Source organism: Macadamia integrifolia, chromosome 9 (assembly GCF_013358625.1).
Source record: "Macadamia integrifolia cultivar HAES 741 chromosome 9, SCU_Mint_v3, whole genome shotgun sequence".
Taxonomy (NCBI): Eukaryota; Viridiplantae; Streptophyta; class Magnoliopsida; order Proteales; family Proteaceae; genus Macadamia; species Macadamia integrifolia.
In genome coordinates, this window is record NC_056565.1 from 13,585,540 (window position 1) to 13,609,467 (window position 23,928).

The window sequence follows — 23,928 nt, forward strand, 5'->3', positions numbered from 1 at the left end:
TACGTGTATTTAATAGTACATTTGTTTTTTTGGGATGAATAAATAAATTCATTAACAAGATGAAGAAGAATATACAAGGGGGAAAAATGAGGAAGGGAGAAGGCTAAGCCAACAAAGGGGCTACCAACAAGGCAAAAAAGGATGCCCAACTACAACAAGGGTAAAAAGATGATACATCATTGGGGAGGGGAGATAATAATGGTAGGAAGACCCCAGGGAACAACAATAAGCCTATTTCTTGGGGTGTCCGATGCAACCAATTTTGGAGCTAACATCGAAGTAGATGGATTTTTAAATCGTATAAAAGGGAGTGAGAGTTGGAAGTCCATTTACGAAGATTACGCTCCATCCAGATATAATTGATAATAGCATAAAAGATAAGCATCCCAGCTGTATCACAGATAGAAGATCCACCGAAGGTCAGGTCAACCTCGATCCATTCTCTACTCAGGGGGAGAATACGCCTGCTGGCAGACCAACAGAAGGTAATGACTCTCTTCCAGATAGTAAAGGAGAAGGGGTAGGAAAAGAAGGGATGGTCAACATCTTCAATGCCATTCCAACAAAGATAGTAGGAATGTGGGACTTGGATGTGATAGTAGATAAGGAATGACTGCGTAAAAGGCACTTGGAGAGAGCTTGCTATGCTGTGAAGCTATGGCAAGGGATATGACCTTTGAACCAAATAATATTTTGCCATGGGATTAGGGGGCCCTTTGAACGAATGAAATTCTAAGCGGAGGTTGAAGAGAGTAGTCCCAAAGGAGACGGTGACCAGATAATCTTATCTTACCTTCCTCGATGCGCAAGGGGGATAGGCGAGAGGGAGGACCATAGGTCGGAATGAGGGGGAGATCAGACTCCCAGGGAGATGATGGAGGCAACAGAGGCTGATCTGCTCAAGTTGGAAGAGTACATAATCCTAGGAGAGATTAGGGGGAGAAGGATAACTGATGGGTGCTAGGGGTCTAACCAGAAGGAGGTGGAGGCCCCATCCCCAATTGAGTAGAAAGTCGCTCCAATCGCGATGGATCTGGAGGAGAGGATGTTGCTCTAGATCTAAGAGGGGTTAGAAGGGAGGGAACCAGTCCACTGAGATTCATTCTTGAGGAGATGATAGTAGACCCAAAAAACCCAAATATTGCTGTCTTCAGAGTTCGGAGACTATTTTCCAGATAAGCTTGAGAATGCCCACAGAGTTGACATCCTTGATTCTCCTAAGGCCCAAACCCCATTCAGCTTTTGGGCGACACACTTTGTCCCAGGAGAGAGGATGGATGAATTTGGTAGTGTCTGTGCCTTTCCAGAGAAAGGAACATAGTAGGTGCTCAATGGATTTGGAGGTAGATGGAAGGGGAAAGATGCCCGACCAACAGAGATACAATGGTTAGAGGACTACCTGATAAAGATAAGACAACTAGCATAAGAAAGAAGCTTGCACTTCCAGATCTGGAGATTCTTCCTCAAAAGGTTAAGAATAGGGGGATCGTGGAGGGCGGAGAGTCTAGAAGAAATAAAGGGGAGGCCAAGATATTTGACGGGGAGGGAGCCCAGGGAGAATCCATTGATGTGAAGGAGATTCACCTAAAAAAAATCAGAGACTCTAAAAAGAAAGAGATTGGATTTGAGAACGTTAATGCGGAGACCCAAGAGGTGCTCAAAGAGGTGGAGGGAAGGCATAATGGAAGTGATTAATGAGGGATCGACTTTGGAGAAGATCATAAGATCATTTGCAAAGGCAAGGTGAGTGATCATCATGGTTTTGCATTTGGGAGTTGGAGAAATAGGATGAAGGCCGGTTGAGGATTGGATGGAGCGGGGAGGACCTCGAGGCCAAGGGAGAATAGGAAAGGGGAGAGAGGACAACCTTGTCTGATACTAACAGAGACAACCTTATCTGATACTAACAGAGGAGGGGAAGTATCCAACAAGGCTGCCTTTGATCAGAACAGAGGGGGAGGATATGCAAGAGTAGATCCAATAGACGGAAGAGGGGTGGAAAGGACATCTGAAGCAGGATTCTGAAAATGAAATCCTAGCAGATAGAGTCAAAGGCTTTATGGATGTTAATTTTAAGGAAGGCAGAGGAGGTATGAGATTTCTTATCAAACCCATGGATAATCTCCTAACATAGAATGATGTTACAATGCTTTTGCTGGCTATAAAGGTAATTGATTAGGATTGACGAGGGAATCAATCACCTCCTAAACCCTATTAGCAACAATTTTGGCAATGAATTTGTAAAGAAGGTTACAAAGGGAAATGGACCTAAAGTCAGTCATGGAGTCAGCTCCCTCTTTCATTGGGATAAGAGAGAGGAATGTCTGATTAATCATTTTGATCTGACTGGGGTTAAGGAGGAAACTCCTGATAGCAATGATGAGGTCAGCTTTGATAATATTCCAACAGGAAGAGAAAAATACCATGCTAAATCCATTCAGACCAGGGGCTTTGTTAGTTTTGTGGGAGAGGATAGAAGACAAGATTTCATCATCGGAAGGGATAGCCTACAAGGAGGGGAGGAGGGGAGGAGGTGGGAGGGGACGAATTTTTTGAGATGGGAGGGATGGGAGGGTTAGAGTGGGGAGGAGGGTGAAAAAGCTCAAAAAAGAAAGAGGCGGCTTCAGATTTGATTTCTTCAAGATTAAGAAGGGTGGAACCATTTCGGGCAGTGAGCTTGGAGATGGAATTAGCATTAGTTCTAACTTTGAGGGATATTTGGAAATAAAGGAGTTGGAGTCTCCTACCTCAAGCCATTTGATCTTGGATTTTTGTCTGAGGGAGCTTCCCTCTTGGGAAAGAAGAGAGGAGAGCTCGGAGGAGGTGGATTTCTCTTCCTTAGCAAGGGAGACATTGAAGAGATCTCTCTGGAGTCTAGATTGGATGAGATCAGGCTTAGCCCTGCAGGAGGAGATTCGAGAGCTTATGCTGCCAAAGGAAGTGGTGTTCCAAGACTTTAGAGTGGATTTGACATTCTTGAGCTTCCTGGCAAAGGCAATAAGAGGAGAGGAGGCTTGAATGGGATGGTCCAAACCTCACGGATGACGGGAGTGAAGTCCTGGTGGAGAACCACATGTCAAAGAATTTGAAAGGCTCGAGGCCAAAGGAGATGGGAGGGTGAACGAGGAGTGAGATGGGAGGGGTGGTCAGAGATTTTAGGGAGATCAACGGTAGCATAAAAAGAGGGAAAGGAATCCAACCAAGCCTCATTAATAGGGACTTTATCCAATTTACAAGCAATCCTGGCCGTACCACTTCTGCGATTCTGCCAAGTGAACTTAGCTCCATACCACTTCAAGTCATGCTTGGCTATATCATCGATAAAGTCATTGAAGGAATCAATAGAGGAAAGGTTAATGGGGCTGCCACCAACCTTTTCATAACTGGATCTGACTACATTGAAATCCCCTCCGAAACCCAAGGGAAGGGACCCAATGGAGTGGGCAATACTATGAACCTCATTCTAAAGTGGTAGTCTATCCTGGGCATGATTAAGAGTATACAAAGCAGTGAAAAAACAAAAGGGGGAAGGAGCTGGAGGGGGAGGAGATGGATAGGTGCATGGTTTGAGAAAGGAGGAGATGACAATATGGTTAATCAAAAGGGGGGTTCCATAGAATTTAAATTCGACCACTCAAGAAGGTGGAGTAGTTGGATAGGAAGGACTAAGAGGGAGCAATGGAAGAGGAGATCCTGGTGGCATTGGATTCAAGAACTTGGGTCTCAAGGAGGTAACAAAGGGAAGATTTGGAGGATTCAATGTGGGATCGAACAAAAGCATGCTTTGCCGAGGAGTTTAGACTTTGAACATTCCATATGGTCTAGGGGATTATTTGGGGGGAGGGAGAGACGTCGATTGCTCGAAGGATCCGGGGGTGGGTTTGGAGGTGCCCGAAGCAGATTTGGATTTCTGCCTTCATTGGTATTCCTTGAGGGGCGAAGGCTGGGGGGCTTTGGTGACTTAGATTGAGGGAGAGATCCCAAATCCTTAAGGAGAGAGGAGGATTTAGTGGACCGGCTTCTTCGTAGTGATGGTGGGCAAAAATGGGGGATGGAGGCTTGGTGGGGGTTCCTAGGTGAGATCTATATTGGTTTGCACCTTCTAAAGATGTCTCCATGATGAGTGTGAGCTTGAGGCAGTGATCTGAGGGTCATTCGCGGTGAGGAGGTAAGTGTTTTCCATGACAGGCTCAAGATGGGCCTGAGCAAACCTGAGAGTTGGAGAAGCACCTTCCAAGGTGTGGCGGATAGGCAGAGAGCCTAATGAGCTGATGAGATGCTGACACAGCAGCTGATTACCGAGAAAGGGGCTAGAACAAGGCAAGAGACATGGTTGTTTGATAGTTGCTCAGGATGGGCTGGAGCAGACCAGAGAGGAGCCTTCCAAGGCTACATTGGTAGGCAAGCGATAAGAGGCATAAGTGGCAGAGGGAGTGCCAGTTGGGAAGGGTGCCTTTGGTGGAGGCAGCAGGGTCAGGTAAGGAGTACAATATCAATGAGTCCTCTAGCAGGGCCTTAGGGGACCAGAGAGAAGCCGAGGAACCTTCCAAGGTTGTGAGGAGGGACTGAGATGCATAGGCAGAGACAGCAGTTGCAGACGGCAGGTGCAGATAGCAGTAGGGCGAGAGGATGAAGATCGTCGCAGCAAGACATGGTGGGCGGAAGCGCAGGCGCAGGCAGCAAGGAGGTAGAAGGCGTGGCAGTCAAGTGACCAGGAGTGGATAGGGGAAGGCGTAGGTGACTATTAGCAGGGAGTTGATGGGGGAGGTGATGCAGTACCAACAAGGGTTTACACAAGGAGAACTAAGACTAAGGTCGACCCAGATCTGGTCCAAGTCAGCCCACGATTTGGGCTGCAGATGGGCTTACTAATTAGTTATTTAGTTTCTATTTTGAAGTCCTAAATTAGTTTCTAATTTCAAGTCATTGTTAGTTTCTAATTTCTATCAAGACTAAGTTTCTATTTTCATTAGATTCTAATTTTCAGTTTTTAGTAACTTCTTGTAATTAGTTTTTAGTAACTAGATTTAGTAACTCTGAGTTACTATTATTTGTAAACCCTCCCCGCCATTATAAATAAAGTAGATAGCTCTTTTAATGAGCCACGATTTTGACAAAATATATGGATGCTGCTACTGCTTTCTCTGCAAGAGAACTTCTGTGTGTCTGATCACAGTGATGGGTTGGTGTTCGATCCAACGACTCTTTGCGGCGTGAAGTCCAAGAGGCCCTTCTCTTCTACTGTTCTTCTCAATTAATTTCAGTCCTACTTTCAAGGATTAAGGCTGCTGCAACCAGGTAAGTGTTTTCTCTGTTTTCTGCCTAGAAATTCTGCAAACAGAGCATTCGGCCCCCACTGTTGGGATCAGTCCAGCCGGTGGTTTGCTCCAATCTTCTGGTCGATTGTTCCCCTTTGTTTAACTAAGGATCGACCCACTTTCTAGCTGATTCTGTTCAGCCAATAGTGAGATATTCAAAATCTCAAGATTTTCGTCTTTTAGTGAACTGAAGTTTCCACTTTCTGGATTCTGGTTCTGCTGATCTGAATAGCATTCTCTGGACTGCTGAATTAAGTTTTCTGAATATTGAAGACTGTTAGTGCTTCAACAGTTTCTGATTTAATTCTAAAACTGCCACTGGGTTGGTTTATTCATAGTGTTACTGTCCTGACACATCGATACTATTTCTGTGATCTGGTGTGACTGATTGTGACCTATTTTCTGTCATAATTCTGTTGTTAATTGATTCTTCTTACTGGTATAATTTCTGCTAGTCGATATTCCAGAATTCTGTGTTTGTTCTTTCTGGTTTTCAAATTCTGTTTATTGGTTAAATTTTGGATTATTGCTACTATCTCCTTTTGGGTGAATTTTGGTTGTTCTCTGGTTTATAAAATCCTGCAGTCTTGGGTCTGGTTTGGTTGGCAAATCCATTCTTACATTAGGAGGATCGCCAAAATAGCGGTGGGTGAGGGAGATGAGTAGTGTGGGCTAGGAAGGAGGCTTGACAGTTAAGAGGGTGTTAGGTTAAGGTGGGTAGATAGACGGTTGGTGGCTGGGTTAAGCTAGTGTTAAAGAGGGTGGGTTCTAAATGAGAGATAGTTCATATGAGCTTGGGCGGGCGTGTGACATCCAAGAATACGGCAAGTACCAAACCCGCCTGGGAGATCGGTGAGGTGTCCCCACCAAGAATACGGCAAGTACTAGGGAGTTTGGGAGATCGGTGAGGGTGTGCAAACTTTAGTCTGATATCGCCTAGGGAGAGATTACTGGGTTAGTTAATAACCTCTAGCCTCCTTAAAATGGTACAATGCGTTTTAAAGCTTTGAGGCCCATAGGCCAAAGAGGACAATATTGTGTAAGGTTAATGGGGCCAGGGCATTACAGGGCGGGTTCGGCTAAAGGTGAAAGGGTTGTGTTGGAGGTGTGAGGTAGCCCAGGTGATGCAGATAAGTCACTTAATGGGCTTATTTTATTGCAAATAAACCTTGGGTTGGGTTATATATGTGTTGGGCCTTTGATCCCATGGGTTTTCTTTGTAATGGACCACTTTCATGGGCCTAAAATATGAGTAGAAAGTAGGAAAACAAGATTTAATTTATTAGTTTAGTTAGAGTCCTATTTTGAGTTTATTTCCTTTGTTATTTTAGTTTGAGTCAGTTTAGGTTTCTTTATTAATGAATGACTAGTTAGTTACCTACTCCATGTTGGAGTTCTAGTCCTAGTTCTATTTCGAGTCCAACTCCTATTAGGTATTGTCTAGTCCTACTTGAAGACTAGCTCCTAGTTAGATTATGATTGCTATTCAGCCCTCTATATATAGAGGAGCATATGTACTCTCAATTCTCAAATTTGAATGAATGAATTATTGAGTGAATACTTGATGTAGATACAACTGAAATCTTATAAAGGAGAAACTAATACAAAAATTGATGCTCTCACTACCATTATCACATCCTTTAAGATAATGGTGGAATTTATGCAAGTTTGTATGGGATCCATGCAACTTTCTATTGATCGTTTGGTGGCAGCAGATAAAGGAACGAGTCCCATTCAAACTGGGGATTCTTCCAACACCACTCCGCAGGATTCGTCAGTATCACTACCACCACAGCCACCACATCATACACCACCACCACCTCCACCTCCACCACTATATGGAACTGGTAGACATGATAATGGAGCAGAAAGAGCTGCAAAATTGGATGTCCTTGATTTTTATGGAGACAACAATCCAGAACTGTACCTTAGTTGGATTCACAACTTAGATACATTCTTCAGATGGTACGGGTTGACTGAGGCTCGAAAGATCCTATTTGCAGAGGCCAAACTCAAAGGCACGGCCCGAGTCTGGTGGATCAAGCAACAACAACAGAACCGAACCCGAGGCATTGGTTCAGTCACTATTTGGGCTGAAATGCATGAAGTCATAAATCGGAGATTCTTACCTTCTGATTACAAGTGATGCATGCATCTCAGGTTTACAAAGTTGAAACAGGAAAATTTGATAGTTGAAGAATATGTTACGAGATTTTATTATTTGGCCACTCATTCTGATTTTGAGTGGGATGAAAAAGTCTTACAATTTTGTAATGGTTTGCACCCTCAACTTAGTGCTGCCATTGCATCTAGTCGACTGCCTACCATGGAAGACTCCGTGCAAGTAGCGTATCAGGTTGAAAAAAGTCTGAAATGCCTATACAATCGGAGAAACTTTGCAGATACGTTTCCTCGAGGTACTAGTTCCATTCTGCAATAGCCTCCTACCCAAGAAAGGTCATCTAGCAAATCACAGGCTAGTGCTACATCTATGGCTTCTTCATGACCTCGTCGGCCATATTCTTCGCCTCGACATGTTTCTGAAATGTCATCTTCACGGCCTACTCGTCCATACTCACCCCCTCGGTGTGGTTCAGATAAACCTTCTGATTCTTCAAAATTTACAGTTCGGTGCTACTCATGCCATGGATTTCGACATATCAGTGCTCAATGTCCCAGCCGTTTGGTTGCTTTTATTGATAAGGATCCTCTTATCCATATATTCCCCAAGAGCAACTTGGTTCTGACACAGTTGATTTAAGAGAAGAGCGTGCATTAGGTGAAGTCAATGAAACTCTCAGTGATGAAGACCAACATCCTTTTTATGTCATTCATCATATGTTGACCACTTAGAAAGCTATTGAAAATGAAGATTAACATCGCAGTAGTATTTTCCAGACTCGTGTGAAGTGCAATGACTAGTTGTTAACCTTGGTCATTGATGGAGGTAGTTACACTAACGTTGTCTCTGAAGACACTGTTCGTAAGCTAGGATTGAATACAGAACCACATCTAAATCCTTACAGGGTTGCTTGGGTGAACAACACTAATCTCAAAATCATAGATAAGTGCTTGGTCACATATTCTATTGGTGGATTTAAGGATACAGTCCAATGTGATGTCCTCCCTCTGAAGGTGTGCCATATCCTTCTTAGTCGACCTTGGTTGTTTGACAAGAAAGTACAACATTGTGGCTATGCCAATACCTATGCTTTCAAGCATGCCAATAAGACTATGAAGTTTCATCCTGCCAAAGATCTTCCTGAAATTAAGCTCAAGAAGATGGTGGGATCGTTCCTCATTCAGCGTATTCCTTCAGACGGTCTCCTCGGTCCTTTCCCTAACTCGACGGAGTCGAGTTCTTTTCAGAGGAGGAGAGTTGATGCAGATACGACTGCTCTTACCTGGTTGGACCAGCATGACCGGCTTTGGAAGCCAAGAGCCAAGAAGAATCGGTCCAGTCCAGGGTTTTGGTCCAACAAGGGTTGGAAATAAAATTAGTAGTTATTTAGTATTTTATTTCATGCCTTTTATTTTCCAAATTTGAATGTAGGAGTTAGGATTTATTTCCTTGCATTGGTTTCCTTTTATGGTTGCTTTCTAGTTAGGCTAATTTCCATTTCAGTTAAGTTTCTAATTTCATGTTCCAATTTTCTTATATGTTGGCTGTAATCAGTTGAAGACTTAGAGTGATTTTGATTATTGAATGAATATGTTGAGTTTGTGCACAAGTGAAGTGTGTGATTCCCCTTTTTCCCCCTTTCTACTCTGATTTCCCCTTTCTTCCCTAAGGTTCTCCATCAATACTCTTTAGTTAAAAAGCTGTTATTGAGAGGTGAGATGCCTAAACCTTTGAGGGGTGTGATACCCAAAACTTGAGGGGTGAGATACCTATTCCTTTATTCTCTTTCATCCTTCTCAACCCTCTATCTTGTTTTTTCTTCTTATTTTCCTGCAAGTATTTTTTTGTTTGCTCATTGTTACTGCCTTATCGATTTAAAAAGATTTCAGACCTGATCCTAAGATCGCCCCTCAAAGAATCTTTGATCTGGAGGTCAATCGATCCTGTTTACTGCCAAGTCTGGGATCACATCTGTAACTCCTTTGGAGGACTGGTTCTACACTGTAAGAGGACCAATCGATCATCCCTGGAAGGCCATCTGATACTGCCGTGCTGCTGTCCCTGCAGAATTCTGACAAATTCTCTCTCCTAGGTCTGATTTTCAAGAAAGTGAATATCTCAGCAATCGACCGTCAGAAGTCCTTCAAATTTTTAGGGTTTTGTACCCTTCCTAGAGACTACCTACGCCCTAGAGTGTAGCTCAATTGGAGCCCTACAGACTTGGCCGCACCTCTCTCTGTCCAGCCATATTGCAGGTCTTTTTCTCTCCTATCAGGTTGGGTTTTGGGCTGGTTTTGCTCCTACATTGTTATTGTATCCTTGGGGCTTTATTTGATGGTCTTATTTCCTTGTTTCCTGGTCTTATTTGGGGTTATTATCAAGTTAGTTGTTGTATTCTATTTGTTTTGTTTGGGGTTTATAAATTGTGGGGGTTAGTTTCTTGTAATCTACTATTACATTAAGTGGTATCAGTGCACTCTACAAAATTCGAGGACGAATTTTTTCTAAAAGGAGGGCAATTACTGGAAGGTTGTGTTTCAATGGTTTGCCAAGCGAGGAGTAGGTGGGTCGGTGGAGGTAGATGTGGGGGCCATTGGAAGGGAAAGGGAATTAGATAAAAGAGGGAAGGCAGAGGGGACAACCTCAAACGCACGAGAGTTGAGAATAGAAGTGTTGCAACAAAGGGATGGATGGAGGTTGGAGGTATCAGCAAAAAGGGGAGGCGGAGACTGGGAGGCTCAAGGCGAGCAACGGAATGGAGAGCAAGATGAGGGAACATCCTCCTCAACGTCAGATCCAGACAGCTCAAGGAGGGAGGAGAAATGGTTCTGACAAGAGAGCAAGTACTGGTGGTCCAAAGGGTCTAGAGAAGTAGGTCTAGCGTCAGGGTTGTAGGCATCAGCAGACTGAGGATTGGCCATAAGACTTCTTTTCTGACGAGGGTTGTAGGACTTCTTTAGTGGGAGAAACCAAGGGAGCACCACAATTGGCCGTACTGTGGCCAAAAGTCTTGCATGAGGTGCACTGGGGAGGGATCCAGTCATAGTTGATTTACTGGACAAAGGAGAAGCCTTTTCCATCAGAGATAACAACTGGAGGTGGGAGGACATGCTTTGCAGAAACCTCGATACAAGCCAATCTATCCATAATTTTTATCTAAGATCCAAGAAGAGCGGTTTGCCGATGATGGACCCAACTATACTCAACCCTTAGGGACACCAGAAATGGAGGGTGAGGTTTGGAAAATAGGCATAGACAGGAACAGTATGAAGGTCTACTTTGGAGAGGGAGGTGAATTGGTCCCAGGTGCGCACAAAAATAGGTTTTTTCCAACTTGCCAGGGGCCACCTCGAAGGCAGTGACCTTGGCATCTTCAGCTGAAAGTTGAAGATAAAGAGACCATTATGGAGGAGGAAGGTAGAAAGGGTGCCATGGAGTCACCATTGTTTGGTGAGGGAAGATTTGACGATACGGAAGGGAGGGCAGGCACCCAGGAAATGATCAATAACACAGTTCCGCCATTTTCTGGTTTCAGGCCAGGCCTAAGGAGGCCGGGAGGACAGAAGCCTATCTTGGAGTCATTAAGAATGGAGGGAGGGATGAAGGAGAGGGTGTGACCAGCTTTGGAGACGGGAGGGGACGGGAGGGGAGGGGAGGAGCGAACTGTAGAGGACCAGGTCTTGGGAGGAGAAGGGTAGGAGGAAGGAGTGGGTGAGGGACTGGAATGATCGGTGGGAAGTGTTCTGGTGATGGAGCCGCTGGGTAGGAGGGGGTCAGCTAGATGAACCAACCTTCATCTCACCTAAAGTTTTCTGAATTTTGCGTTTTAACTTTTCTATGAATGATTAGAACTTTAATCCACTTTGAATTTAATAAAACAAAAAACAGGATTAGTCCATAAATTTAATAAAAAAAAAACCGTACCACTTCCATGCTAGATGGGGGGAAAAACCTGAACACATTGGCTAAGAGTTCGCAGATTAACAAAAATGGAACGGAGAGAACATAAAATCTACCGTCTTACTCGCTTGAAAAGTCTATAGCTCTTGAATGGGGATGATATAAGATGCCAGAACCTTTGGCTACCTTCTTTTGAAGCTGAATTGAGAGATCACTAAACTGTCTGTGAGGTTTCCTGCTATCTGCTGCATGGAGGAGTGTCAAAAGGGTTTTGACAGATCGGAGACTCGCAGACACAGTGAGAGTAGCTTGGAAAACAGGAAATCAGCCCACTGCGGTTCCAGTGCATTTGAATTTAGTTAAAATTTTATTCGTTTAATAGTGTATTAGTTGTCCTAGAAAAGTGAAATGTTATCATTCTATAATGTCAAGGTTAGGGTTACATAGCTCTAGTTAACAGTTTCGAGTATCCATGCAAGAGAAAGGTACCATCTAGTCAATAGTTAAAGAAATGGCTTTAGTGGATTGGAATGTTATGGTCTTAAGTAAAATTAGCATCTATTGCTATCTCTATCCCTATAGAGTTCTCAGTTCTGATACTTTTATGTGAGTTCAACCATAAATACAAGTCTCTTGCTTCTTATGCGGAAATAAACTGATAAAGGAGATATAGATACCTCTATTAGGTCCCAAATGGCCAGAACTCCTGACATGCTGTTCAACGTGATGACTGCTTGTCTCGCTTTGACAGTTCCTTAATACCTTTAACTGCTCAAGAATTCAAGGTTATCTGGCCAACAATGGTTACTGGTTTCTGCAGAACTCTCAGCAGAAGATTGATGGTATTCTTCTGTTGCATACCCAAAGAAAGAGATCAACGTTGTATATAAAGCCAGTATCCTTGACGTCTTTCCATCAAGAAATTTGTAGTGGTTTCTATAATCACCTCTAATCCGTGCGTGAACTTATGCAACTGATAAAACAATTATGTTGATGTGACAATTTGGACAACATCAGGCAACATTCTCCCACTTGGCCCATATTGCCACATGTTAAGAAAATGTCTTAAGTTGCTAACTTTGATGTATGGCCATACTGTAACATCCAGCAGCAATCTTTATGGATTATTCAATGCTCATAATAAAAATTATAACCCACGAATCATGACCGTACTTGTCCAGTTTCTAAAACACTGGGTATTACAATGAGCCGTCTTCTTCAGAATGAACCCTTATGTGGTAAATCCCATCCGTGTTAATCGGTTAATTCACGGTCTAATACTTTATTGCCCTTATGTCATTATAGGTATCTGCTGTTTCAAAACTTTATTTGTGCGAACCTTAATAAAAGATAGAAAACTTAAATTTGGAATCCATCAACTGCTATTGCAGTATCCTTGATAAAAATCAGTTACATAATGTCAAACCCCACCCTCCATTAGGATGTTGTGGTGTGTTTAGGACGCTTACCATTGTCCCACAACATTGCCAGGATCTCTAAAGCAGTACGTTAACCGTCACAATCCATAGCCAGATGAAATTCTAAAATCAAAAGTAGCGGAATTAGAGTATAGATATTAACCAAGTTCAAGTACTGGGGAGGACTAAAAAAGTGATATTATAGTAATTTAACAAGTTTATCTGTATAATTACTAGACATAAACAATACTGTATCACAAAATATAAAATCCAAAAATATGGCAGTGAAAACAGATAGCGCAACCCTCAGTCACTGTGCACTTTAGGCACATATGTTGCAAGCACAATCCATGTCGTGCTCCTCAGTCTCTGGTGTCCACCAGTCTCCACTGTAGTCAACCATAGGAGAGGACATGTCGCTATTTATAGGCACCACAATACCTGCATCATCATCTAAAAAGAAGCACGCATGTGATGTGAGCTTCACTAAGTCCAGTGAGGAATGGGGTTCATGCAAGTTAGGGGTGAACATGGTCGGGTTTCTTAAAACCCCAACCCAATCCTAGGTCCCAAAACTCAACCTAGGCCCAATCCGGGTTCACGCTCAGGCCCAAGGGCTCAGGGTTAGGCCGGGTTGACCCTGGCTGGTCCATTATTTCTTTTTGTTATTTTTTTTTCCTACAAAGGGTCACAAATGTTAAGCCTATACTTACCAGGGGTGGGGAGATGTGAAGACTATGGCCAACCCTTTTTCATCCCTAATCCATAAATTTGCAGCAAGCAAGGTTGTCAATTTGGTTATGCGATAGACCTTTTAATTGCCTGGCATCACCACATCTCCAAGAAACTGGACAGGCCAAATTTTGGCTCAATTCTTCATGATTGTTACTGTATCTAAAGTTCATATCAATACATGACAAGAGACACGAAGACAACCTATTTAAAGAAAAGGAGAGACATAGGTATGAGTATGTGGCTTGGTCATGTTAGTTGAATAAGTATGAGTATGTGGCTTGTGTAACACATGATGTGGGCTTAGGGGAAAGGGGACACTATTACTAAACACAATAATAGATCAGGGTTAAAATCGGGCTAGGCTGGGGTGGGTTGACCCTCATGACCGGGTTAGACAGGGTTCGGGCTCAAGGCAGGCCAGGGGCTATCAGGGCCAAACTTGCGGTAGATAATGCAAGTAGACATATATAAGCCATAATATGAGATGATGCAATTTTTTTTATTATTAACCACCTAGCATACAACTAAGTCGGATTAATGCTACTGCAACATATTAGGTAGTATTCTTGGTCCTGAAAATCGCACATTGGTCGTCCAAAGATACAAACCCTAGTCACGGTTAGGAGCCTGCCGGTCTCGGAATGTGCCATCGGTCACCTTGCAAACCCCTGATAACCCCATCCTGGAAGCCACGACACCGGAATTACCATCGACCTTGCTTGGCTAATTTTTGCCTCCGATAGTATACATGCCTTTGATAATGATACAATTAGTATGGCAATGCAATACCGGAATCATCATCGGCCACACTGCATTCCATGTCCAAGCCTAGCTCTAGCATACATACAGTTAGTGTGGGATACACGGTACTAGAATTACCATCGGTCACATTGCTTACCCATATCCAATCCTAGCTCTAATGCACACAGAATGCATGATCCAATCAACAATATGGTGATCACAGTACCAGAATTCTTACTCGGCCACATCGGATCCCACTCATTCACAACATCTAATAATAATATCAACAGTTCATATATATAGTATTTTATGTAACTGAAAATAAAACATGCATTTTATTATAAATTAAAGGCACATGTATGATATGGCATGCAAGAGTTCTAGAAATTTAAAACACTCCAAAAGAAAGTTAGACCACCACTTTGTCTGTTCACTGGGTGAGGAATTTTCCAAGAAAGTACGCCACAAAATACCCCGTGAGGCCTCAATGAAATTGATTGTCTCTGTCCTAGTTACATGGCTAATCAATGTCAAACATGTCTAAGAAGATCCCCTAGAAGGTATCTCAAAATCGTAAAAAATTGCCCAAAGGGCAGTACAATATGGTTCACTGGTAGGTGTCACCGGTAGATGCCTGTCCTACTGGTGGGTATCAACCAGTGATATGGATAGAGGCTGATTAGATCCTCAGATTCCACTGGTTGATAGGCATCGATTAGTAGTGGACCTACGGTGGCAGCCCAGGAAGTGTTGTACACTTCGTGGCTGAACTATCTTGGGTTTGATTGTCAAGTTTTGTTCCGTGGGGTTTGTAAAGGGTCTTCCCACCGTTCATTTAAGTTTGGCTATTCGTGTTTTCACCCGGCCAATCGGGAGCTACGTTGATTCTTTGACCAAAACCCTGAACCCATTTTTGGGAAAACTGCTCCCGGAGCTTGGGAAACTCATTCTAAGCTCGGGAAAAGCACTTGGGAGTGTAATGTGCACTATCCTGACCAACTTAGGTTATTAGGGTCGAGGTATACCCCTCTGATCCGGCAATACCCTGATTTTCTACCTACCCAAACCAAAATGGAAAGAGGAAAAGGGTTTGGGGAGGTGTTCCCTTACCTTTGGAGGCACCGACAATAAGGGGGTTTCTGAGAACTTTCTCTCTTCCTCCTTTTTCTCCTTTCTCTCTCTCTCTCTCCCATAAATTGGAGTTGTGAAATGAGCTCTAGGGCTCATTTCCTTCCTTATATAGTCAAGGCTCACTAGGGCTTGTTTGCCTGCTCAGTGAGCCTTGCCCAATGGACTTAGTCCAAATGTCGAGCCATATGGGAGCCACCACTTGGGTCTCAAGAGGTGCATGAAAAAGTAGGTAGGTCCCATGTGGTGTGGGGACAAGGGTGGAACATCCTATCCACCAGTAGTGGGCCCCACAAGAAATAAATGCATTTCAGCACAACAAGACCCATCGGTTGATGGTCACCGGTGGGTCACTGTCCAACCGATGGGATCTACCGGTGGACAATTCTTATAGCTGAACTTATCTGGTTTCCAACCCTTTTGCCTATGCCTAGATTGATTCTCTAGGGGCTTGTGTATGGTTATAAGGGGGGAGTGTCTATCATGCAGGCAAGGTCAAGTGAAGGGGTGTTTGATCTCTTACCACTGAGGCTTAGGAGGTTTGAATCCCTTCCAGTTTGACCAGCAACATCTATGCTGGCACGAGGGGTCATTCCGTTCTTCCAAGCAATAGACGGTTGCTATCCACAGTTCACCAGTGTTGACACTCTCCGGTGTGACCCCTATTATTAAAAGTTTAAATTAGACGGGATTTGGGTTCGGGTGTAAGACATAATCATTTAGTGGATCGTATATTGACCCACATGCTCCACAAATACTTTGGGTGGATGCCCTTATGCGAAAGGGTCAACCATAATTTCCTTAGTATCAATTTGTACAATCACTACTCGATGATCCTGAACATCTTCTTTAACAATCCTTATATGTCTACACCGGCTCAAAGAGCATGTGTTGTTAGAGAATTGTACTATTGCGATGTTGTCATGGAAGATTCGTATCGGCCTCTCAATGGATAAAACAATCTTGAGATCCATGATAAAATACCATAGCCACGATGCCTGAGTAACAACTGTTGGATTGTTTACATTTGATGGGCGTCTAGCAAACCCAATTTAATTTGATTAAATTAATTATTATAATTTTTATTCATGTGCTTGTTGTGGTTATTTCAATAATGTGTAGTCATCCAATTTTACCATTGGATTATTCAATGCTTTATTTTATTCTATCATTGTAAACCTATTAGGTTATAGCCTATTAGTATTGGGGTTGTATCCCTCCTTCGTTGTAGCAAGGGTGGAAGCAAGGTTGGGTGCTCCTGATCAAGGCATTGCTCCGTGGACATAGGATTCTTAGCTGAACCACGTAAAAATTGTCTCTATGTGATTTTATCTTCTTAAATATTTGGAGTTGCAGAGTGGGTGTGCATACCCTGGCAGGCCTAGCCACTTTGTGGTAGTGAGGTTGGGTTGCACAAATTGAATGTGATTGGTAATTACGGCTTGTGCTGGCCAATTGGGTTTGATAGCTTGACAGTCTACATCATCAGTTAACTTCAGTGCCAAGTACAGCCGGTCAGAATAAGGGTTGAATTTTGGAAGAGTTTTTGGAGGTCACTGATTCGCCCCTCCCCTCTCTGTGACAACCTTGGAACAACAGATACAGTTTCCTGCTTATGCAGAAATAAATTGACAAAGAAGGAGATATGCATGCCTCCATTAGGTCCTAGAACTCCTATCATGATGTCTAATGTGATGGCTGCTTGTCTCACTTTAACAGTTCGCTGCAATCTTCAACCACTTAACAATTCAAGGTTAGCCGAACAAGAATGGTTACTGGTTTCTACAGGAATCTCAGGCAGAAGATTGATGGTATCCTTCTGTTGCCTACTCGTAACTAGGGACCAATGTTGTATATAAAGTCACTATCCTCAACTTCCTTCCATCAAAGAAGTTGTGGTTTCTTTGACCACCTCTAATCCATGCGTGAACCTACACAACTGATAAAACAGTTATTTTGATGTGGCAATTTGGGCCACAGGCAACATTTTCCTGTGTTAAGTTTGGTACCATGGGAGTATCTAGTCAACCCATAGTGGTACAATTATTTTTGTTGTCTACCTCAATAGGGGGAGTGTCCTCTCGTTTTATGTCTTTAGTTTCCTATTTGTATTGCTCTCCTAGACAGACTAGTATCTCTTTCCTAGTTAGATTAGGATTTTACTTTTTATTTCTGCCAGGACTTCTATGCATTGTAACTATTTTTCATTGCTATTAGTAGACGATTGTGGGAGCTAGCTAAATCGATCAACTGCTCCTCTCCTTGCAGTCTCATTTCTTCCTCTCTCTCAATTTCTGTCTTGTCTCCTGACTCTTGGGCAGGTACTAATTCCAGATTCTAGGTTTGTTAAATTATGCTCATATATATTGTGAATGGTATATATATATCTAGAATAATGAGTTCCTATTGTTTTGGAAATTCTTGATATGTTATCTTCGATTAAAAAGTGTATTAGTTTATTCATCCAAAAACAAAAAAACTATATTAGTTCGACACTCTTTGGAATTCTGATTTTTTTTTTCTACTTGATGGTACCTTTTGGCAGTCAACTTGGGCAGGCTTCTCTTTATTAGTGTTGTAACGACCTATCCCCTTTAATGTAGAGTCAAGTCACAAGGGACTTAACCACAGGCAGGATCACAGAACAACAATAGTAGGACTGATTACAAGATATGTAAAATCCAACAAAGTGTAAGAAAACAGCCCCTGAATATTTAGATACAATAAGATTCAGAAATTTCCCATAATAGACCCATACAAGAGATAACAATTTCTGAATAATATAAGATCTGAAAACAGAGTCAACTGAGACTAAAGAACTTAAAGAACTAACAGAAGCTTTAGGGAAAATGACAAAAAAAAAAAAAAAAAAAAAAAAAGAAGATAGATTGTGGATAGAAGAGGATGGGGATAGAGGGGATAGGGATGGCTCTCTCATCCTGGGTCTCTCACCCTCAGCTCCCTCAGCTAATCTCACAGTCTCTCTCAGACAACAGGTTTGCAAGCAAACTCCTCAAGAGTTTCATTCATTTCCAGTCTTCTACAAGCTCACAATGGATCCATATTTATAGGCTAAATGTAGATAAGCTAAACCTCCCTTATTGACTTTAGTAGAGACTTTGGAGGTTGATTGTGAAGACTTTAGGGCTGGTTGGTGAAGACTTGGAGGCTCTACAAGCTGTCCAAAACTGTCCTCCCAAGAGGTGGAGTGCCTAAGACTAGACTATCCAAGAGGTGGACTGCTTGGGCCAGCATTGAACCCTCTCTTTTAACTGTTTGATCTACATCAACTCGCCCTCTCTTAGAAAAAATTCATCCTCGAATTTTGTAGGGTGCAAGGGTAATTATAGCATGGTGCACATCCCTCTTCAAGCTGTAGAACATTTCAGGTAACACTTTGATCATACGGATGTTGTCATGTAGGCTCGGTTGATGTTCTTCAAGGTACTTCAAAGGGATGATGAACTCCACACGCTCAACTTCAAGGTCTTCAGATGTATCCATAGGATCGTCTTCTAGCATGACCTCTACTTGCTCTTCTTCAATCATAGGTTCTTCAAGTCCTTTGTCCCTATCATTCACAGTCTCCTCTCTAGTTTCGTTAACCATTACTAGAATCTCGAGCCCTTTAGGATCTTCTGTTTGGCTGTCCATAATCACCATAGTTGTTGTAGCACTGATTTCTTCGGATTCGATCTCTTTGTCCATTGTGGTAACCTTGTTGCTTTTGAATTCTTCCACATGAGTCTCGTTGATGGGAACATCAATGACTAGTTCTTCGTCAACAATAGGAATGGCTGAAATTCTTTTAACACTAAACTCAACTTTTGACTCTAGTTCACTGGTCAGAGGTGTCTTCTCTTGTTGCTCCTTTGCAATAATGGCCGATGATTCCTTCATGCTATTGTCAAGTGTGGGTGGCTTTTGGAAATCTGGCGGAGGGAAATACATCCTTCGTTCATGCTTTGATAAGTACATGCCTGCCAACTCATACTGCTTCTCTTCCCATGTTCTAGGCTCATATCCTTGAGCTTGAAGTTGTCTTTCACAGAATTTCTATCGTATTCGAACATGATCACTCATCTGGGAGCGAACATATTGAAGTCGTTGCATCTCTGTCAAGTTGTAGTTGTCAAACTACATGCCCAAGTCATCTACCCGTTGAAGGAAGATGCATGAAGAAAGTTCCCCACGAAAATCACGTGGCTCCATCCTTGCTCTGGCTAGGCTCTGATACCAAGTTAATGTAGAGTCAAGTCACAAGGGTCTAGGCAGGATCACAGAACAACAATAGTAGGACTGATTACAAGATATGTAAAATCCAACAAAGTGTAAGAAAACAGCCCCCCAATATTTAGATACACTAAGATTCAGAAATTTTCCATAATAGACCCTTACAAGAGATAACAATTCCTGAATAATATTAGATCTGAAAACAGAGTCAATTGAGACTAAATAACTTAAAGAACTAACATAAGCTATAGGGAAAATAACAGAAAAAAAAAAGAAGATAGGTTGTGGCTAGAAGAGGATGGGGATAGAGGGGATAGGGGTGGCAAGTCTTCACCAACCAGCCCTAAAGTCTTCACCAACCAGCCCTAAAGTCTTCACAATCAGCCTCCAAAGTCTCTACTAAAGTCAATAAGGGAGGCTTATCTTATCTACATTTAGCTTATAAATATGGATCCATTGTAAGCTTGTAGGAGACTAAAAAATGAATGAAACTCTTGAGGTGTTTGCTTGCAAACCTGTTGTCTATGAGATCAACTGAGAGAGCTGAGGGTGAGAAACACAGGCTGAGAGAGCCACCCCTATCCCCTCTATCCCCTCTATCCCCATCCTCTTCTATCCACAACCTATCTTCTTTTTTTTTGTTATTTTCCTATAGCTTATGTTAGTTCTTTAAGTTCTTTAGTCTTAGTTGACTCTGTTTTCAAATCTAATATTATTCAGGAATTGTTATCTCTTGTAAGGTTCTATTATAGGAAATTTCTGAATCTTATTGTATCTAAATATTGGGGGCCTGTTTTCTTACACTTTGTTGGATTTGACATATCTTGTAATCAGTCCTACTATTGTTGTTCTGTGATCTTGCCTGGGGTTAAGTCAACTTGACTCTACATTAACCCTATAGCTTATGTTAGTCTAGCTTTGTTTGGGGATTGTTACTAACATTTGAAGGCTAGCATCAAGCTTGATTTTATATTTTCCAGATCTAGTATTCAGGAATTAAGTTAATGTAGAGTCAAGTCACAAGGGACTTAACCCCAGGCAGGATCACAAAACAACAATAGTAGGACTGATTACAAGATATGTAAAATCCAACAAAGTGTAAGAAAACAGCCCCCCAATACTTAGATATAATAAGATTCAGAAATTTCCCATAATAGGCCCTTACAAGAGATAACAATTCCTGAATAATATTAGATATGAAAACAGAGTCAACTGAGACTAAAGAACTTAAAGAACTAACATAAGCTGTAGGGAAAATAACAAAAAAAAGAAGAAGATAGGTTGTGGATAGAAGAGGATGGGGATAGAGGGGATAGGGGTGGCTCTCTCAGCCTGGGTCCCTCATCCTCAGCTCTCTCAGCTGATCTCACAGTCTCTCTCAGACAACAGGTTTGCAAGCAAACACCTCAAGAGTTTCATTCATTTCCAGTCTCCTACAAGCTTACAATGGATCCATATTTATAGGCTAAATGTAGATAAGCTAAGCCTCCCTTATTGACTTTAGTAGAGACTTTGGAGGCTGATTGTGAAGACTTTAGGGCTGGTTGGTGAAGACTTGGAGGTTCTACAAGCTGTCCAAAACTGTCCTCCCAAGAGGTGGAGTGCCTAAGACTGGACTATCCAAGAGGTGGACTGTCCAAGAGGTGGATTGCTTGGGCCAGCATTGAACCCTCTCTTTTAACGGTTTGATCTACATCACCCTTACCTTTGGCATGATATTGTCTGCTTTGGCCCATGGGCTTCACAGCTTTAAAACGCGTCGTGACCATGGAAGAGGTGCTTGAGGTTATCAACTAGCCTAGTCTCTTCCCCCTAGTTGATGTTGGACTAAAGAACATGCCCCCACAATGCCTCTCCCGTGTCTTGCCCAACCTTAGGGGCTCCACGGATTTGTGCCGTTTTTTGAGCGTGACAAGTGTTATCATAGAACTCAATCCGAAAGGGGATGTTCTCAACAGTTCTCCCCGATGACTTGAGAAAAGAAAATACGAAAGTTATAAGTCTACCAATTTATTCATTGTTTGAATATAGTTCTGAGCTTGTTTTCTTCTTCCTTTTCCCCCAGATTGTTGGAGACATTACTAAGGAAAGCACTCTTCTTCCTGAGTACTTCAAAGGTGTGAGGAAAGTCATCAATGCAGCTTCTGTCATCGTTGGCCCAAAGGAAGAGGACACTCCTGATAGGGCAAAATACAGCCAAGTATGCCTTAAGCTCTGTCATATTCATTATAGTCATGGTTAAAAGAGTGATTGGGATTGGGTTAGGGTGGGCCAAAGTTCTGGTTTTTTTATTTTTTTTTTTAATACTAGATTGGCCAATACAACAGCTGATCCTTTCTGTCGATTGCCAATCCAAAACCACTTTGGATTGGTATCGCATTGATATAATCTGCACCCTGATCTTCATATAAATCTTTGATTGCATTACTACCTATTTCATAGTTGCCAAGGCGTCGCTCGGTGTCCAGGTGCCTTGTTGATGTTGCCTTGCATCCAGGCCCCCTCCAACGCCTTGGGTCTCCTAGATGATGTGACAACTATGATCTATTTTCTGTGGAAATTTGAAATAAAATTTAGGGATCTACAAACTGTTTATTGACTTCTATCATTTTATGTGTTCTTTTTTTCTGTTCTTGACATTTTGGTCTCCTGGTATGGTGCAGGGAATCAAGTTCTTTGAACCAGAGGTGGTCAAATGATTGCATATATTATGTGTCAGGAGTAGATTAATAGAAAGTTTGATTTTGGTGCTTTCGTTTGCTTTCCAATTTCTGTTGTATTCTTTAGAGTTAATATTCTAACTTGAATCTGTGTTTTACTTGTTGCAAGTAGATAAAAGGTGATTCACCAGAAATGGTTGAGTACATTGGGATGTAAAATTTGATCAATGCTGTAAAGACATGTGTTGGACTTCGAAATGGAAAATTGCTCTTTGGATTTGAAGGTTTGTTATTTGACTGTTGGGAGACATATAGGTCAACATGTGGGCTGTCGGACAAAATTAATAGATGTATTATTGTAGAAATTCAAAAGACCTATTTCATACAAAAGGATTCTTTAAGCTAAGAAACCTTGAAGTTCGTGAAATTTTGGAACCTTCTATATAAATTTAAGTTGTAGAGTATCCTATCATTCTGTTGAGAGGTGTACACTTCTCCAATTTATTTTAGATACACAATCATGTGAGTAGAGAGTTGGCCTCTATGCAACCTTACTAGCTCGTGGGTTAAGTCGGGAAACAGCCTCTCTGCGGGGGTAAAGCTGCATACATTATGACCCTCCCCAGACCCCGCAGTGGCGGGAGCTTCGTGCTTTGGGTACATCCTTTTTTTTAATCAAGTGACTAATGTAGCCCTGGATCTGACATGAGTCAGTCTTGACTCGGCCAAAATTGTTGAGACTTGGTTGAGTCGCAGGAGAAATTGTCCCAGCTTGAACTTGAATAGTACAGCCCTGGATCTGACACGAGTCAGCCTTTGGAATAGCATGCAGCTTGGCTTTATTACAACTTAGCCATAGCTCTCTAGATTGTTCATAGCTGCAAAAGTAGTTAAAAATTCTTCTTCTCTTTATAATCTGTTCATTGCACAAAAATTTATTCCCAATAACCAATTCTTCTATCTCCTCTATGGATCTATTTCAGTGATATTTTTCATGCAGATAAGTTATCTAGGGAGCTTCCTTGGGGTGCCTTAGATGACGTCGTCATGGGAGGAGTTAGTAGAAGTACATTTCAAGTAGATCCAACTGGCGGAGAAAATGGTGGACCTACTGGTCTTTTCAAAGGTTTATACATCTCTACTTATCCTGTTTGTGTGTATTAGTTTTCTACAGAATATGTAGATAGATTTGTATCTCTGAATTCCTTTCTCTTCATCCTCTTTAGGTGTTGTTTCAACTGCAAACAATGGTGGGTTCACCAGTATCAGGACAAGGGTAAACTAGTAGTGTTTTTTGTTTTTTTTGTTTTTTTTTAACTTCTCCATAGTCTAATAGTAATATCGTTTTCTGTTTCTTGCTTTGGGATATGAAATTATGTGTTTGATCTCTTCAATGGCATGCTCATTTATTTTACCATAATTGGTGATAGGAGATTTATATGTTCACAGCAGCTGGTATTGTCATTTAAATTGTTTTCTTATTTTCATCTTTCAATTAATCACCTCCATTATTTTTTTTTTGATGAATAAATAATTCATTACCGAGAAGAAGAATATACAAGGGGAGGTAAGAGGGGAGTGAGAGGCCTTAGCCAACTAACAAAACACAGGCCGAAGGCCAACAAACAAAATAAAGGCCAGAGGCCAAAGCAAGGAAAAGAAAACAACAAAAT

General features: G+C 42.0%; 2 long non-coding RNA genes across 2 annotated transcripts in view; one reads left to right on the top strand and one right to left on the bottom strand.

Annotated features, from left to right (window-relative positions):
- Window positions 1-11,971: 11,971 nt before the first annotated feature.
- LOC122089465 overlaps window positions 11,972-23,928 on the bottom strand; it is a 66,156-nt gene continuing 54,199 nt past the window's right edge. Inside the window, exon 6 of the long non-coding RNA XR_006143333.1 lies at window positions 11,972-12,190. This is a non-coding gene — a long non-coding RNA (uncharacterized LOC122089465). The remainder of the gene's footprint in view (window positions 12,191-23,928) is intronic.
- LOC122089464 lies at window positions 17,564-23,625 on the top strand. The gene is made up of 6 exons (XR_006143330.1): window positions 17,564-17,683; window positions 21,661-21,795; window positions 22,259-22,282; window positions 22,428-22,539; window positions 23,256-23,381; window positions 23,482-23,625. It is a non-coding gene; the product is annotated as an uncharacterized LOC122089464 (long non-coding RNA).